We start from the raw sequence: 17,047 nt of genomic DNA on the forward strand, positions 1-17,047 counted from the left end.
CCTAAAGTTGGCAATGGCACCTCCTGCTACTAGCTTTCAGGTGGGCACTTATCCTTGTTCCTCTGAACCCAGTCCACACCTTTGTAAATAGTCCCTTTATTACTAACCTTTCTCCAAATACCTACTTTGACTTTATCCACTATTTCCTTCTGAGACTTTGATTGATAAAGTGGGTATGCATATGTTCCTTGTTCTAGAAAGAATTTCTGTTTTCTTTATTAGCAGGATATTCCTTGAACTTTTCCATTACCCAGAATCATCACAGGTCAGTTTCCCAGAAGCAGGTCCTGAGATGAGGATTTGTACATGAGTTATATGAAAGATGTGTTAGAGGAGAGACCTCCAAGGGGGTACATGGGAAGGCAGGAGCAACACAGGGAAAGAAGGAGGGAAAAAAGCCAAGTGCAGGTATTATTCAGGCAGAGTCCCAGTCTCAGCCTATTGCTGACTGGAGCTCTGGAGCGTATAATACACCTCAGAGTTTTCCCACACTTGATTCGGGGGAGCTGGGCTTTCAGTTTCCTGTACCAGTAACTCATTGGCTGTGGGCACCTCATGGCCACAGTAAGCTCCCAGGCACTTTCAGTTCTCTGTGCAAACAGGTGAAACTCCAGTAGTTCAAGGGCAACCCTCTGAAGATAGTTGCAGAAGCTCATCATTAGAAAGCAAAACACACTGAAGCTGGGGTGTGGGCACACAGAACCAGCAAAAGGTATTCCAGGGCATCCGGGCAGAGCAACATCAATTTATGCCTCACATATATCTCCTGGAATTCGAAAGTATTTAGGGAGGAGAGATACACTGAGTATCAGTTGACTATCAATTAATTATCAATTAACAATAGAATTATTGGCAGACAGGAAAGCCTTATCTCTGATGCTAAGGGAACACACCCTTTGAAAAAGCACTGCATATTAATCAAATGGTATTTGCTCCAATGGACTTAGTTAATATACTCTTAGTAAAAATCAAATCAGGGTCCATAGACTTTTTAAAAGACAGAGGCATCTTTGTTGGAATTTTAGCTACCAGATGCAGGTATGTTCCATGGTATGTGTGCATGTGGTTGGTGGTGGTGGCAGCAGGGAGGGAGGGTATCAACACTTGCCATTTTCCTCTGAATCTTCTAACGCTTGGAAATTTGTCATAGAAGATTTTCTCATCTGCAGTTCAAACACTTTTCAGCAGGAATTTAGCTGAAGTTGAAATCACCATCTGGCATCTCATATTGAACCAGGTTCTTTGTGTGCCAAGAGCTTCTTCTTTTGGCAATGACGTTGACTGTGATCTTTCAAAAATGTTTCTTGGGTTGGCATTCTTGACTGAACAGAACAAGCAGCCTGTCTTGGAATTTAGGAAGAGATGTGCTGAGCAAGTTTTTGCCCCAGGAATAAAAGTGCGAGGTGAAAAGTTGAAGATTTGAGGTTTTGAAACTCCAGAATTCACATGTTTTATTGTCGTTGACCTAAAATCAGCTAGGGGAAAAAATTTCTGTGAAACGATTAGTAGAAGCAAAATGTTGCACAAGGAATATTCCATTTGAATCAATAAATCCTATTTAAGCAATTTCCAGGTGCAAAGTGATATCCTACCTGCTGTAGGGACACAAGGATGACTAAGAGGGAGTGTTTGCTCCTAAGTGCTTCAGCATCCACTGGCTGGAGGAGGCAGCGGATGACAGTGCGTGATTAGGTGGATACAAGGCACACTATACCAAGAAGCATAGCTGACACCGTCAGCCTCCTCCCAGGTACTCTGGGATTTCTCTAACCATTTCTGTGTGTTCCTCCATCCACTTTGGAGTGCTTTTGCTGCCACTGGCCTGCACCTGTGACTCTGTTTTGGTGGCTGCCCTTGGGCTGCTGTGTACAAATGCATGCAGAGAGCAAGAAGTGCTTGGGAACTGAATCCCTAGCTAGTGACTGCTCAGTATGGGAGAAAGCAAGCTCAGCTCCCTTGTCTTAGAGAAGGACATCAATTAATGTCCAGACTTCCCCTATGGAATTGAGCTGGGCTACTCGCCTTGGGACTTTCACCAAATTTCTCACCCTTGCTTGATCTCTTTCTCTTCTCTGTCTTACCTCCCTCATTCACTTGCCAGACTCTTTGGGGAGCATTTCCTTAACAAAACCCTTCCCTACAAATCCTCCTCTCATGAACTGCTTCTGGGAACCCAATAAGGGGCATAATAGGAATCCGAACAAAATGCTATGGGAGCACAGAAAGGAGGGATTAATTCTGCCTGGAGAACAAGGAAGTTTCCGTAAACGGAGAGAGCATTTGAGCAAGGCCTTGAAACATAATTTGGAATTTGCCAGACAGATAGAATGAAGAAATGTCATGATAAATCTGGGGGAAATACATTAATGAAGGAATAATCAAAGTAATGATGGGGAGTGATAGGAGATGAGGTTGCTAGAGTTGGTTGGGATGAACTGAGGAAGAGTCTTCAATGCCATTAAAGAGTTTGACTTTTAAAGTCTTAAAAAATGGCAATAGTGAGCCATTGTAGGTTTTTGGGCAGGGGAGAAATATGATAAATCTTTTGGGAAAACAGTTGAGCAAAAATACAAAAGATGGATTGGAGAATAAGAGACAAATAGTGGAAGCCAGTTTGAGGGTCATTGCAATATTCTAAGAGGGGATGATGAAGGCCTGACTTAGAGTCCTTGACATGAGAATGAAAAGAAAATGACAGCTCTAGAGATTGAACAATTGGACTTGGCAGCTAACTGGACATATGAGGCAATAACGTGAGAAGTCAAAAGTGGCTGAGGTGTTTGTCTGGATCACGGTGGATAATGGTGCCATTAACCAAGAAAGAAGCCAGGAGGAGAAAATCAGGCTGAAGAAAAGTCAATGAGTTCATTTTTGGGAAAAAACAAAAAACAAAAAACAAAAAAAAAAAACAATGGCTCAAATACATTTGAATGGAATCAAAGTAATCCGAGAATGAAGAACAAACAAAAAAGTCAGAATGTTTGGATACTCTTGACGTTCTTGTTCAATTTTAGAACAAAAGCCTGGGCACGGTGGCTCATGCCTGTAATCCCAGCACTTTGGGAGGCTGAGGCAGGAGGATTGCTTGAGCCAGGAGTTTGAGTTCACCCTGAGCAACATAGCGAGACCTCATCTCTATAGGAAAAAAACAAAATTAGCCAGGTGTGGTGGTGCACTGTGGTCCCAGCTACTTGGGAGGCTGAGGTGGGAGGATCCTGTGAGTCCATGAGGTTGAGGCTGCAGTGAGCAGAATTGTGCCACTGCACTCCAGCCTGGGTGACAGAATGAGACGCTGTCTCTTAAAAAAAAAAAATTAGAACAAAAAGATACTTTTAAAAATTAGCTTTCTAGACAGGAATCAAAACGACAAAATTAACAACAGAAACTCAGACATCCTTTAGGAATAGGAACACTTAGAATTCTGAATGCAATGCTTCAGTTTCATCACGACTGTACTTTGCTTACTGAAACTAGAGTAAGGAGTCTGTATGGTCTAAAGATTGAATCTGAAATGTTAAGTCTGTATGGCTGTTTGAAGCAATCTTTGAAAGCAGAGCCCTATGACAATAGTGCTGAAATCAAGGAGAAAAAATAGTGCTTTTAGTGTGTACAGACTATTATCTGGGTAATGTAACCAGTTTTTTGTAGAGAGGCTTTGACAGTAGTCATTTCCTAACCTTTAATCATTGCTGTTCATTTGCTTATGGCTATGGCTCTAATTTTTCTTTTTTTCTTTTTGAGACAGTCTTTTTTTTTTTTTTTTTTTTGAGATAGAGTCTCTGTCACCCAGGCTGGAGAGCAGTGGCACAATCTCAGCTCACCGCAACCTCCAGGTTCAAGTGGTTCTCCTGCCTCAGCCTCCTCAGTAGCTGGGATTACAGGCGTGCACCACCATGCCTGGTTAATTTTTGTATTTGTAGTAGAGACAGGGTTTCACCATGTTGGCCAGGCTGGCCTCGAACTCCTGACCTCAAGTGATCTGCCTGCCTTGGCCTCCCAAAGTGCCGAGATTACAGGCATGAGCCACCGCACCCAGCCTGCATTGATTTTTATAAAAATCAATATGCCCATGTGGGAATTGGCATCCCTGCATTGCATTGACATTTTAAGCAGCACACAATTAGAAGAAAAAGCACAAGTCCAAATTGTTAAAAAATGTTTTAGTTTGAGGAAAAGTCTACTTCATACAAGACACATTGTTTCAAAAGCCAAATGAATTAGGGCCTCAGAGAGGACTTGCTACTCTGTAACAATGTTACATTTAAATTCTCTTTGAGAACACTTAATACTTAGAGCCTCTACCACTTCCTCCAATCCTAGGCAAGAGGTAGATTTAAGAAGTAAAGCTGTGCATGAAAATAATGGAGGGAGAGAAGATAGGAAAAATAGAAAGCAAGATAAAGAGGTCATTGGTTGTGTTTATTCGTTCAGTCTCTTCCTTCCTTTCTTTCATCCTTCCCCCCGTCTCTCCCTTCCTCTGCCACTCCCAGGAATTATTGAATACATACTGTGTGCCAGGGACTGTACTAGAAGCTAGAGATACCGCACTAAACAAGTGAGACATACACACTCTCTACCCTCATGGAATATAAGTCTATCATACTTGATTTCAGATTCTATGTGTAAATAAAAGATTATCACTTTTTCTTCACCCTTGTTCTCTCTCTCCCCTTCCTATTATGTATTAAAGCATATAGGGTTCACCCATTTGTTGGGCAAATGTCCTAAACATAACCCAATTAGGCTGCCTTCATTTGAAACCCAACTCTCCCACTTAACAGTTATGTACCTTTGGTCAAGGACTTAACTTGTTGACTTTCCATCTCTTCCTTTATAAAACATACATAATAATAACACATGCCTCATAGGATGTTGTGAATATTAAAGAGTCAGTTCATTTAGAACTTAGAATGGGCTCTCGGACACAGTGAGTTATCAATTCATTTTAGCCACTACTGTTTCATATTATGCACAGGAATAAAAAGATGAAACAGATTATATTTTCAAGGAGCTTACAATCTTGCAGGTGGAGACAGACAGGTACACAGATAAAGGCAATAAAGCATGGTAAGTGTGGTGGGTGAAATGATGAAGAATGGAGACTCTAGTCAGGGGGCCACAGAGAAGGGAGTGGTGAATTCTTTTGGTCAACTCTTTTGAGACGGATGTAATATCAACCCAAAGTAGTTTCTTATTTCCCTGACCCTTTGGTAAATGATCCTTCCCTATTAAATGCCTGTTTTGACTGCTTTATTTGCCCATAGTTGTTCCACTGTAAATTAATTACGTAAGCACAAATGAAGGCTTTTCACTAATGGACATTGTGGTCCCTCTTTATTTACACTCTGCAAAAAGGACCTTCCCAAAATTGGTGAAATAAGGTTACATTTACCTGATTCTTATGCTCAGCGCTACATCTCTTACAGAAAACAGAGTTGCTCCTACAAAGGGAATATAGGTCTTTTCTTACCCCAGAAGGTAGTCAAGGTAGTCTTATTCCTTTTGCCAACGACTGGCTAAGTCATGAACATACAATTTCATTGTGGCTAATGGGACCCAAAAGGAAGTAAGCTGGGGTTCTGAGAAGGATTTTCTCAAAACTGCAGGAGTAGTTTTGTGATGAGCCACGTGATTAACTGTGATGAGTTTTGGGATGAGGCCGTGGAATAAGTGCTGGGCACAGTGCTTGAACCAGACTGTGGAAATACTAATTTATTTTACTTTTACTATTGATTGATTTATTTATTTATTTATTATTTTTTATTTATTTTAGAGACTGGGTCTTACTCTGTTGCCCAGACTGCAGTGCAGTGGCCCTATCACAGCTCACTGCAGCCTGGAATCCTAGGCTCCAGCCGTCTTCTCACCTCCGTCTCCCAAAGTGCTGGAGTTATGGGCATGAACCAATACTCCTGGCTAATTTTTTAAATTAAAAACAAAAAACAAAACAATATGAGACTAATGCAGGAAACACTGCTACCCTTCTCTGGATATCACTGGTCTACCCATGATGCCCGGCACTGCTGCAGCCATCTTGTAACTATGAAGGGAGATATTGCTGCCATCTTAAGGATGGTAAAGTAGAAAGATGGAAGTAAAGTGCATCCCTGAAGGCATCTTTGAGATGCCAAATTTACCTCCTTGGGCCTTGATCCACCTCCAGACTTTTTGTTGTGTCAGAAAATAACCCCTCAATTATTTAAGCCACTTTTAGATGGTGTTTTTGCTTTCAGACAAATCTTTCCTACAGAAACCTGTATTATTGTCTCCAAATATTTGGGGCACTTCCTTGCAGGAAGATTGTACATGCTCTCCCTTTTAAGCCCAGGCTTGGCCATGTGACTTGTTCTGACCAATAAAACATGAGCAGTGTGATGGGATATTTCCAGGTAAAAGTTTCAAAAGTCAATATGTGGTTTGACATGCTTCCTTTCCCCTGGCCCTGTGATCAGGGAAGCATGCTGAGGTGGAGCCTCCTTCAGCCTTGTTTCTCAATGACTATAATAAGCAGGGCCTTCTTGTCCCTCCCACAACGGACATGTGGAATAGACAAGAAATAAACTTGATCATTGTTGCTGCTTCAATGTGTTGTTCTTGTTATCACAGATAAATGCAGTCTATATTGACTAGTAGACATCCTGAAAGCTGTAGTACTAAAAACAATGAAGTGAAGGCAAGAGCTTGAGATGCAGGACCTTAACCCTGAGTTGCCAGGAAACTGATTGGGAGCAGTATATGTCAATGACTAAACAGATATTGGAAAGGACAGACTCATCTCTACCCACCCCATACACTTCCTGGTTAGTGAAATGAGCCTTGGAACAGTAAGTAATTTAATCCAAATAATGCTTTGAAAATGTCTTCACTTCAATGCATTATTCAGAGTAAATTAATCACAACTTATTAAGTGTCTCTTTCGTATCTCTGACAGTCACCTCATCACTGTGCCCCACCAACTTTTTTTTTTTGTAATGACCTTTCTATGCATTACCTTAACAACCTACTCAACAGACACCTACCTAGGGGCTTTTGGTAATGGCTCGTGATCACGTAGCTGAAATTCTGTTGCACGAATATAAAATGAGGGTGATGCGTCAGTGGTTGGGACAGGGGAGTGATGATGATGAGATATGATAGCTAATATTTTATATAAATATTAGCTTGTTGTATACCAGGTTTTATTCTAAACACGTTGTATATAGTAATTCCCTTAGTCCTCACCTATAACGAGGCTGGCATTATGATTATCTCTCTTTTATGGATGAGGAAACAGAGGTGCAGAGATATTAAATACCTTGCCCAAGGTAATGCAACTAAAATGTAGTGACACTCGGATTCCATTCCAGGCAATTTGGCTCCAGAGTTGTGTTTTAACTCTGATGATTAACTAAGCAGGGAGAGAGTTGTTCCTGGGGCAGCAGTTCTTGGAGAAGCAGTTCTCAGAGGGGCCAGAAGTTAACAGTCACATTGAGCTCCACCTGACTTAAATCCTACCTGGGTGTTGTCTCACAATTTGCAAAACATGTCTATGAACTGTTTTCCTCAGCCATAGGCTCTGTTCTCTGAGAGTGGTGAAGAGTTAAGTAAATGAATCATGTAAAAGTCCTACTATTGAGCTGGGCCCTGATAACCATCGACTGCATGTCACTGGGGCTGCTGGAGGTTTATAGAGTAGACCCTCAGAGGTGCAGAAGTCTTGGGCATGCAAAGAGTCATGCACAAGTTTGAAAATAATTTCTCTAGGAGCCTGTAGGAGGGTATGAACCGTAAGGCCTGGGAACAGTTAGCTAGAGAGTTACTTCTGGGCTTTGCAGACACAGCAGTGACTGAGATGCACTTGGTGCCCTGGAATGGATGACTGGGTAAGCCATTTGGACCAATCATGATTTAAGAAGAGTAAGCCAGGCGCGGTGGCTCACGGCTGTAGTTCCAGCCCTTTGGGAGGCCAAGGCAGTTGGATCACAAGGTCAGGAATTCAAAACCAGCCTGGCCAACATGACGAAACCCCTTCTCTACTGAAAATACAAAAAATTGTCTGGGTGCCGTGGCTCATGCCTATAATCCCAGCACTTTGGGAGGCCGAGGCAAGCGGATCATGAGGTCAGGAGATTGAGACCATCCTGGCTAACATGGTGAAACCCCGTCTCGACTAAAAATACAAAAAAAAAGATTAGCCAGGCATGGTGGCGGGTACCTGTAGTCCCAGCTACTCAGGAGGCTGAGGCAGGAGAATGGCGTGAACCTGGAAGGCAGAGCTTGCAGTGAGCTGAGATCATGCCACTGCACTCCAGTCTGGGCAACAGAGTGAGATTCCGTCTCAAAAAAAAAAAAAAAATTAGCTGGCTGTCGTGTTGTACTCCTATAATCCCAGCTACTCAGGATGCTGAGGCAGGAGACTCGCTTGAACCCGGGAGGTTGCAGTGAGTCAAGATTGCGCCATTGCACTGTAGCCTGGGTGACAGGATGAGCCTCCATATCAAAAAAAAAAAAGCAAAAATTAGCTGGGCATGGTGAAATGCACCTGTAGTTCCAGCTACTCGGGAGTCTGAGGCAGGAGAATCGCTTGAATCCAGGAGATGGAGGTTGCAATGAGCCGAGATCGTGCCACTGCACTCCAGCCTGGGCGACAGAGTAAGACTCCGTGTCAAAAAAAAAAAAAAAAAGGGTGAGGGGAATTTTTCTGAGGCACAAGATGGGTATGTGGATGTACATATGAGTAGGGAAGTAAGGGCAAGGAGCTTGGATCTAAAGTTGTTTTGCAAAAGCTTTGAAAATGTAGCTCAAGAGGGATAATATTTAGGCAAAATGAAACGATCTACCAGCAAGTCATATAGGTTGTATCTCTAAAATATATTTTATATCTGAACACTTTTCACCATCTCCACGGTGAGCACTGCCAGCACCTTACCTAAGTGACTACCTTACAGTCACCATAGTGTCTCCTTAGACTCCTGTGTTAGTCTCCTAACTGGTCTCCCTGCTTCCATTCTTGTCCCTTCCTTTACAGCAAAAAGTCAAACTGTTTTTTCTCTACTCAAACTCAACACAGAACACTTCTGGTCACAATGATGTGTGAATTTTTCCCCACCAACAACCAATTCTCCAATAGCAGCTGAGTGTCCTACAATTCAGTTCAATTCTGCTGCTAACTGGAGTTAGCGCAGATCTCCAAGTTCATGGCACAAATCCACAAGACTGCCCCACTTCAGATGCCAATTGCAAGTCATAGGTTGCCACGTTCCCCACAACTTCTGCCCAGCTTGGCTGCAAATCAGAGGCCCCTATGACCCCCTTCTTGGGTTCAATAATTTGTAAGAGCAGCTCATAGAACCCAGGAAAACAGCTTACTTACTATTGCCTATTTATTACAAAGGATATTTTAAAGGATAAAATGAGCAACCAGACGAAGACTTACATGGGCAAAGTTCAGAAGCGTCCTGGGTGCAGGAGCTTCTGTCCCTGTGGAGCTGGGGTGCGTTACCTTCTCAGCAAGCGGATGGGTTCACCCACCTGGAAACTTGCCCAACCTCCTAGTTCAAGGATTTTTATGGAGGATTCATCACGAAGGCATGATGGATTATTAACTCAATCTCCATCCCTTCTCCCTTTCCTAGAGTCTGAAGGGTAGGGCTGAAAGTTGCAAGCATCTAATCATGGCTTAGACCTTCCAGTGACCAGCCCTCATGCAGAGGCCAGCAAGAGTCACTTCATTAGAACAAAAGACTGTCCTGTTACCCAGGAAATTCCAAGGGATCCAAGGGATTAGGAACGCTGTGTCAGGAAATTACAAGGGTTTTAGAAGCTCTGTACCAGGAACTGAAAGCAGAAAGTGTGTGTGTGTGCATGTGTGTGTACATATATTATTATTTATTTATTTTTTTTGTAGAGCTGAGGTCTTGCTCTGTGACTCAGGCTGGACTTCTGGGCTCAAGTGATCCTCCCTCTCAGCCTCATGAGTAGCTGGGACTACGGGCATGTGCCACCATGCCTGGATCAAATATATGTATTTTTATTATGTACACTGCCTCTTCCATTTGCCTCATGGTAGACAGAGTGATCTTTTAAAAATGCACTCAGTTCTTGTGGCTTCTTCTCCTTAAAATAAAACCCTAATTCTTTGCTACATAATCTGGCCCTGCCTCACTCCTTGATCTCATCTCTCACTAGCCCCACTCCTGCCTTTTCCCTACACTGTAGTCCCAAGCTCCTTCCTGCTTTAGGGTCTCTGTGTTCTCTGGTCCTTCTTTTGCCTGGAATACTCTGTCCGCGCATCCCCCACACCACTCTCAGCTCTTTGCAAGGCTAGCTTCTTCCCCCACTCTGGTCTTGATCCAGATACCAGCTTTTCCAATTTCCTGACCACCTTGTTCCCTTTCTCCCCACAACTCTCTCTCGGCCTCTATCCATCCCACTGGCAGATTTTGTTTTCTTCATAGCACTCATCACTATCTGAAATTGTCTTTGTTCATTTGCTTGTTTATGAGTTTGCTTACAGTCTTCTCTATTTGACTAAATAGCCTTTGTTTGCCTGATTCGTGGCTATACCCATCACCTAGAAAAGTTCCCAAATGCATAGATGCTTCATAAATTAAGAATAAGTAATTTAGGCCGGGTGTAGTGGTTCACACCTGTAATGCCAGCACTTTGGGAGGCCAAGGTGGGTGGATTACCTGAGGTCAGGAGTTCGAGACCAGCCTGGCCAACATGGTGAAACCCCATTTCTACTAAAAACAAAATACAAAAATTAACCAGGTGTGGTGGCACATGCCTGTAATCCTAGCTACTCAGGAGGCTGAGGCACAAGAATCACTTGAACCTGGGAGGTGGAGGTTGCAGTGAGCCGAGACTGCACCACTGCACTCCAGCCTGGCCAACAAAGCAAGAGTCTGTCTGGAGAAAAAAGAAAAAAAGGCCGGGTGTAGTGGCTCATGCTGTAATTCCAGCACTTTGGGAGGCCGAGGCGGGGGGATCACGAGGTCAAGAGACCGAGACCATCCTGGCTAACACAATGAAACCCTGTCTCTACTAAAAATACAAAAAATTAGCTGGGCGTGGTGGCAGGCACCTGTATTCCTAGCTACTCAGGAGGCTGAGGCAGAAGAATCGCTTGAACCCGGAAGGTGGAGGTTGCAGTGAGCCAAGATTGTGCGACCGCACTCCAGCCTGGGCAACAGGAAGATACTCCGTCTCGGAAAAAACAAAAAAAAAAGAAATAGCAATTTACATTTAATTTCCATCAGTAATAGATTTCAAGCAGGTTACTTACATGTCCCAGTGGAAAAGAGATAAAGGAGAAAAAATAATTTTATTGACATGTAATTGAATTTTGATGCATTCTTTGGATTGTGCGAATAGAATAGTGATATTTGAACATAATTTTGTGAGGTTAATCTACCCCTAGAAAACCTGAAATTACATATGGCTCAAAATAAATTAGTTTTTCATAGAAAATATAAAACCCAGGAGCCACTATGGATAGGTTCCTATGTTAAAATACTATGAAAATATAAAATTAAATATTATGAAAATGTAAACTACAATGTTTCTATAATAAAGAACTTATAGTTAGTAAGGGTAGAGAATACAATGTCAAAATCTAGCTCTCTCTCTATATATATACATCATCAAGTATGTATGTATACAATGATAATATACAATTGTATATATGGCATTGTATACATACACACTTACTAGTTTTTTTGAAAAACTTAATGGTACAGAGTGTTTATTTGGAGTCCAGTAATATATTAACAATATGTGAGCATTAGTTGCATTTGCTGATTTGTCTTATTTCTGTATTTAATTCAGCATTTTTATATTTTAAGATTCTTAATGGAGGTTCCTCTGGGATATACTCATTTTCTAGTTCACATATGACTAAATGTGGTCATATTTGCTGATTGTGTGAAGAAGTAAATATTAATTCTGACTGGTTTTGAAATAAGAGCCCTTGGGGCATCTCTTCTTCTTCCTTCCATTTTTAGATACCTCTGTTAGAGGCTTTAACACTTGGGTGGAAGTGTTTTTAAAGGAGCTTATGAAGATTTGGAAAAGATTTTATTTTTAATATCCCAGATTGCATCCTCTGCATTGGGTTGGTTTTGTTACATGTGCTCCATCTGTCTCAGAGATATGGAAAACTCAGTAGAGGAAAAATGGAAAGGGCAAAATTGTTTCCCTTGTTTCATAAAATTTCTGAAAATTATTTCATATGTAAGCTCTAGTGCATGGATTCCTTCACTTCCAACGTCCACAGCACTACCCAGGTGCCTGTCAACCTGCCAAACGAGATGCATTGGCTCCAGGCGCTTGTGCCTTCCAAAGCAGGGACAGGGGATATTGCTTAGTTGTTTCCTTTTCGGAAAGTCCACAGGATAGAAAGCCTTTTACCCAGCCACTACTTTGAAAGAGTTCAGTAAGGCTTCCTATCACTGCAGGTGAATTTAATGAAATGCACATATTGGTTCTTTTGTTACGAATTTCCTCAAAGGAGAATATAATCAATTTACTTGCAGTTGATTTGGGATTTATGATCTCTTTCTTCAATGTTTCAAGCTAAGTACTGGATTTTTTAAAATATGAAAAATAATTTCTCTCCCTATCCCAGCTATACTTGACAGTGAAAAAAATTGAAATTTTGCTTCTCACTACATATTGCATGTAATTTCAACCTCCTATTATGTTTTTTTTTTTTTAAGTGACCAGAGAACAAAAAAACCACTGATGTTTTTTGTTTCTCTGAAAATCAGCTGGTTGTATCTAATTGGAGCTCAATGGATCAGGTGTCTGGGAGATTTAAGTGCTTTTTTCCACCCTACTGTTGTTTACCATTATGTTTATGTATTTATTGAGTGTCTTGTAGCCTTGCAATGTGAACTTCTGGAGACTAAAGATCTTCTATGATGTATGCAGCACTGAATAAGATATATGGATTCTTCAGTATTATCTCAAAAGGGACTTTAATCTGGAGCTATAAAATTCACACTTTTTTGGTATGTGTTGAATTGCAGATGATTCTTTGAAGAGAATCAACCTTTAACAAGCCTAACTCACAATCTCCAACTTTATGAACCTACCAAACTGAGGTGATGTTACTATCCTGGTTTGTTACTTTTAGGAGGATTACTATTTAGAATCTTTTCTTTTCTTTTCTTTTCTCTTTTTTCACTCTGTCGCTCAGGCTGGAGTCCGGTGGCACAATCTCAGCTCACTGCAACCTCCACCTCCCAGGTTCAAATGATTCTCCTGCCTCAGCCTCTTGAGTAGCTGGGATTACAGGTGACCACCACCAAGCGCAGCTAATTTTTGTATTTTTTAGTAGAGACGGGGTTTCACCATGTTGTCCAGGCTGGTCTCGAACTCCTGACCTCAAGTGATCCACCCGCCTTGGTCTCCCAAAGTGCTGTGATTACAGGTGTGAGCCACTATGTCCTGCCTAGAATTACTATAAACAGAGTATTTTCAATCAAAAGCAGATTGTTGGAGAAGGTGACATTTAAAGCTGGCGTTACGGTTTGTAGGTTTTACAAATCATGGCTCCAGCTCATAAATGTACACATTAGTGCCTATTCCACATAATATCAAATGTTCTCATGTCCTGTGACTCATCTTAGAGCTCTACTCACTTGTCATCAATATCTCCTATCCTGTTACAAGACCTGGTCATCATCTATAATTGCTTCTCCTCTGAAATCTTGAACTTTGAAATCCACTCTGTCCTCAACCCCATACCCTTTCCCTCCTCTACACCTTCATCCTACCAACCTTCAGTATTTTTTTTTTTTGAGACAGAGTCTCGCTCTGTTGCCCAGGCTGGAGTGCAGTGATGTGATCTCAGCTCACTGCAACTTCTGCCTCCTGGGTCCAAGCAATTCTTACGCCTCGGCCTCCCAAGTAGCTGGGATTGCAGGTGCCCGCTACCATGCTCAGCTAAATTTTGTATTTTTAGTAGAGACTGGGTTTCTCCATATTGGTCAGGCTGGTCTCGAACTCCTGATCTCAAGTGATCTACCTGCCTCGGCCTCCCAAAGTGCTGGGATTACAAGTGTGAGCTACTGTGCCCGACCAAGCTTCAGTCTTAACAAAGCATCTGACCTTCAGCCTTCCCATTGAATGACCTCCAGAGCTCTTGGCTTGAAGGACACTTGTTTGATTTGCTGGCACAGCCTACCAACAAATCCTCAATCTTGGATCCACCTACCCACCTGTTTTCCTTGGCTCTTTATATTACTGGGAAAAAAATCACCTACTTATACAGTCAGGTGCTCATATAGATTTTTAATTTCGAACCTCAACTGAACAGCCAAGATCATCTGAAAGTTTTTGATTATCCTTAGTTGGCTTTCTGTACAACTTGCCTGATCTGAAATACGTGGGACTATGAATCACTGACACTTAGGACTGAGCTAACTACCTTCTTAAAAAGTATTTTCTCCCTGGATTTCATGTGAACCAGACTGTTCACATTTTTTGGTGTGTGTTTTACCCCTCTTATTTTTATTTTCTTTTGCAGTTTTCAGGAAGTAAATAGGTTACTTTCTGGGAGGAGAAGTAAAGCATTTAAGGGAATCACAGCTGGGTGCGGTGGCTCATCCTTCTAATCCCAGCACTTTGGGAGGTTGAGGTGGGCGGATGGATTGAGCCCAGGAGTTTGAGACCAGCCTGGGCAACATGGTGAAACCACCCCACCCCCGCGCTCTCTCTATGTGTATATAGCCAGACATGGTGGCGTGCCTCCTTGGGAGGCTGAGGTGGGAGGATCACCAGAGCCCAGGGAGGCAGAGGCTGCAGTGAGCCCTGATGGTACCACTGGACTCCAGTCTGGGTGACAGAGTGAGACCCTGTCTCAAAGAAGGAGGAGGAGGAGGAAGAGGAGGAGAAGGAGGATGAAGAGGAGCGAGGAAGAGAGAATCACAAAAGATTTACTACATACCTATGATGTGCCAAGCACTGTTCAGGTGCTGGTGATTCAGCAGTGAGCAAAACAAACAGCTCTGTCCTCATAGTCTATATTTTAGTAACAAGGGGTCGATAATGGGCAAATCAGTAAGATGTGTGCTATGTTAGAAGGTGATAGGTGAGACTGTAGAGTCCTGGAATGGTGGTGGAGGCTGTGGGGCTGCTGTGGAAAGTGTATGAGATGCTAGCTTAAGCCAGGCTGCCTGGGTTCAAATTCCAGGTCCAACACTTACTACATGTGTGACCCTGGGCAAGTCAGCTGGCCTTCTCTATCTATAAAATGATGATTATCATAACACCAACATCTTAAGGTTGTTATAAGGATTAAATAACTTAATAACATACAAAGCATTTCCCTTGGTAGGTGCTATGTAACTGTCAGCTACCTTATTTTAAGCCGTGGTTTCACCGTGGCCAACACATCCATAACTGGTGTCCTAGAGGCAGAGGTGGACTCACTGTGAAGGTAGAGCCCCTCACGTGCCAGGCCCCTTCCAGGTCTCTGACAGGGGCCCTCACACTGTGTTCATGTGGTGCTTTAGTCAAGTTTGCAAAAGTAAGATATTTTAACCACAAATTGTTAAGATGTCATCTGTTTCCTTATGTTAGTGGCATTGAGGTGGCCCTGGGCATTTGGGGATCCAGCTAAGAGGAAGTTGAGTTGGAGACACTTAGTTTGGGTTTAGTGTGGGAATGTCTGTGTGGTTTGTTCACTTCCCTGCCGATTTCGGCTACAGCTGGTCATGCTGGTGTTGAAACAGCCCCCAGGACTCCCGTGTCCACTGTGCTGCAAGGCAGGACATGGTGATGGTAACGTGTCCCACAGAGCCTCGCAGCAGAGGCATGTGGGTAGACAGGAAAACCAGGCTCCAAATGTGCAGAGCAAGAAGTTAGTCTTTGGAAAACTCTGATAATTCTCTGGCATACAAAATTGTAAGTGGGCTGGGCATGGTGGCTCACTCCTATAATCCTAGCATTTTGGGAGGCCAAGACAGGTGGATTGCTTGAGGTCAGGAATTCAAGAGCAGCCTGAGCAACATAGCAAGATCCTGTCTCTACAAAAACATTAAAAATTAGCCAGTCATGGTGGCCTGCACCTACAGTTTTAGCTACTCAGGAGGCTGACTTGAGCCCGAGAGTTTGAGGATGCAGCGAGCCATTATTGTGCCACTGCATTATAGGCTAGGTGACAGAGTGAGACGCTATAGCTAAAAAGAAAATTGAAAACAAAAAATAATCAATAGGAGGATTTGGCTCTCAGGTCACAGTCAAAGCAGAAGGTCTTTCCCTCTCAGGAACATATTAGAGAAAGCAGAATTTATGACTATAAATGCATGGTTATGGGCTAAATGTTTTTGCTCTTCCCCCAACCCCCGCTTCGTATGTTGAAGCCGGAACCCCCAGTGTGATGGTGTTTGGAGACAAGGCTTTTGGGAGGTGACTCTGTTTAGATGAGGCCATGAGCGATGGGTCCTCATGTGGAAAGAAATCAGGGAGCCTACTCTCTCTCTCCCTTCCATGTGAAGATATAAGCAAGAAGGTGTCTGTCTACAAGCCAGGAATGGGGCCCTCACCAGAACTCCACCCTGATCTTGAACTTTCAAGTCTTTAAAACTGTGGGAAATAAACATCTGTTGCTTAAGCCACCCAGTGTATGGTATTTTGCTATAGCAGCCTAAGCTAAGACACACATACATTCTTTCTTCCTTTTCTTTTTCCTTCCTTTCTTTCTTTCTTTCTTTCTTTTTTTTTTTTTTTTTTTTGAGATGGAGTCTTGCTCTTGTTGCCCAGGCTAGAGTGCAGTGGCATGATCTGAACTCACTACAACCTCCTCCGCCTCCCGGGTTCAAGTAATTCTCCTGCCTCAGCCTCATGAGTAGCTGGGATTACAGGTGCCTGCCACTACGCCCAGCTATTTTTTTGTAGTTTTGGTAGAGACCAGGTTTCACCATGTTGGCCAGGCTGGTCTCGAACTCCTGATCTCAAGTGATCTGCCTGCCTCGGCCTCCCAAAGTGCTGGGATTATAGGCACGAGCCACCACGCCTGGCCCATTTTTTCTTTCTTAATGGGAATCATGTGAAATAGAAT

At 42.7% G+C, this 17,047-nt stretch overlaps 1 non-coding gene across 1 annotated transcript; it reads left to right on the forward strand.

Annotated features, from left to right (window-relative positions):
- Window positions 1–5,642: 5,642 nt before the first annotated feature.
- Window positions 5,643–5,724, forward strand: LOC114680019 (small nucleolar RNA U83B). The gene has a single exon (XR_003732096.1). It is a non-coding gene; the product is annotated as a small nucleolar RNA U83B (small nucleolar RNA).
- The last annotated feature ends 11,323 nt before the right edge of the window (window positions 5,725–17,047 follow it).

Source organism: Macaca mulatta, chromosome 7 (genome assembly GCF_049350105.2).
Source record: "Macaca mulatta isolate MMU2019108-1 chromosome 7, T2T-MMU8v2.0, whole genome shotgun sequence".
NCBI lineage: Eukaryota > Metazoa > Chordata > Mammalia > Primates > Cercopithecidae > Macaca > Macaca mulatta.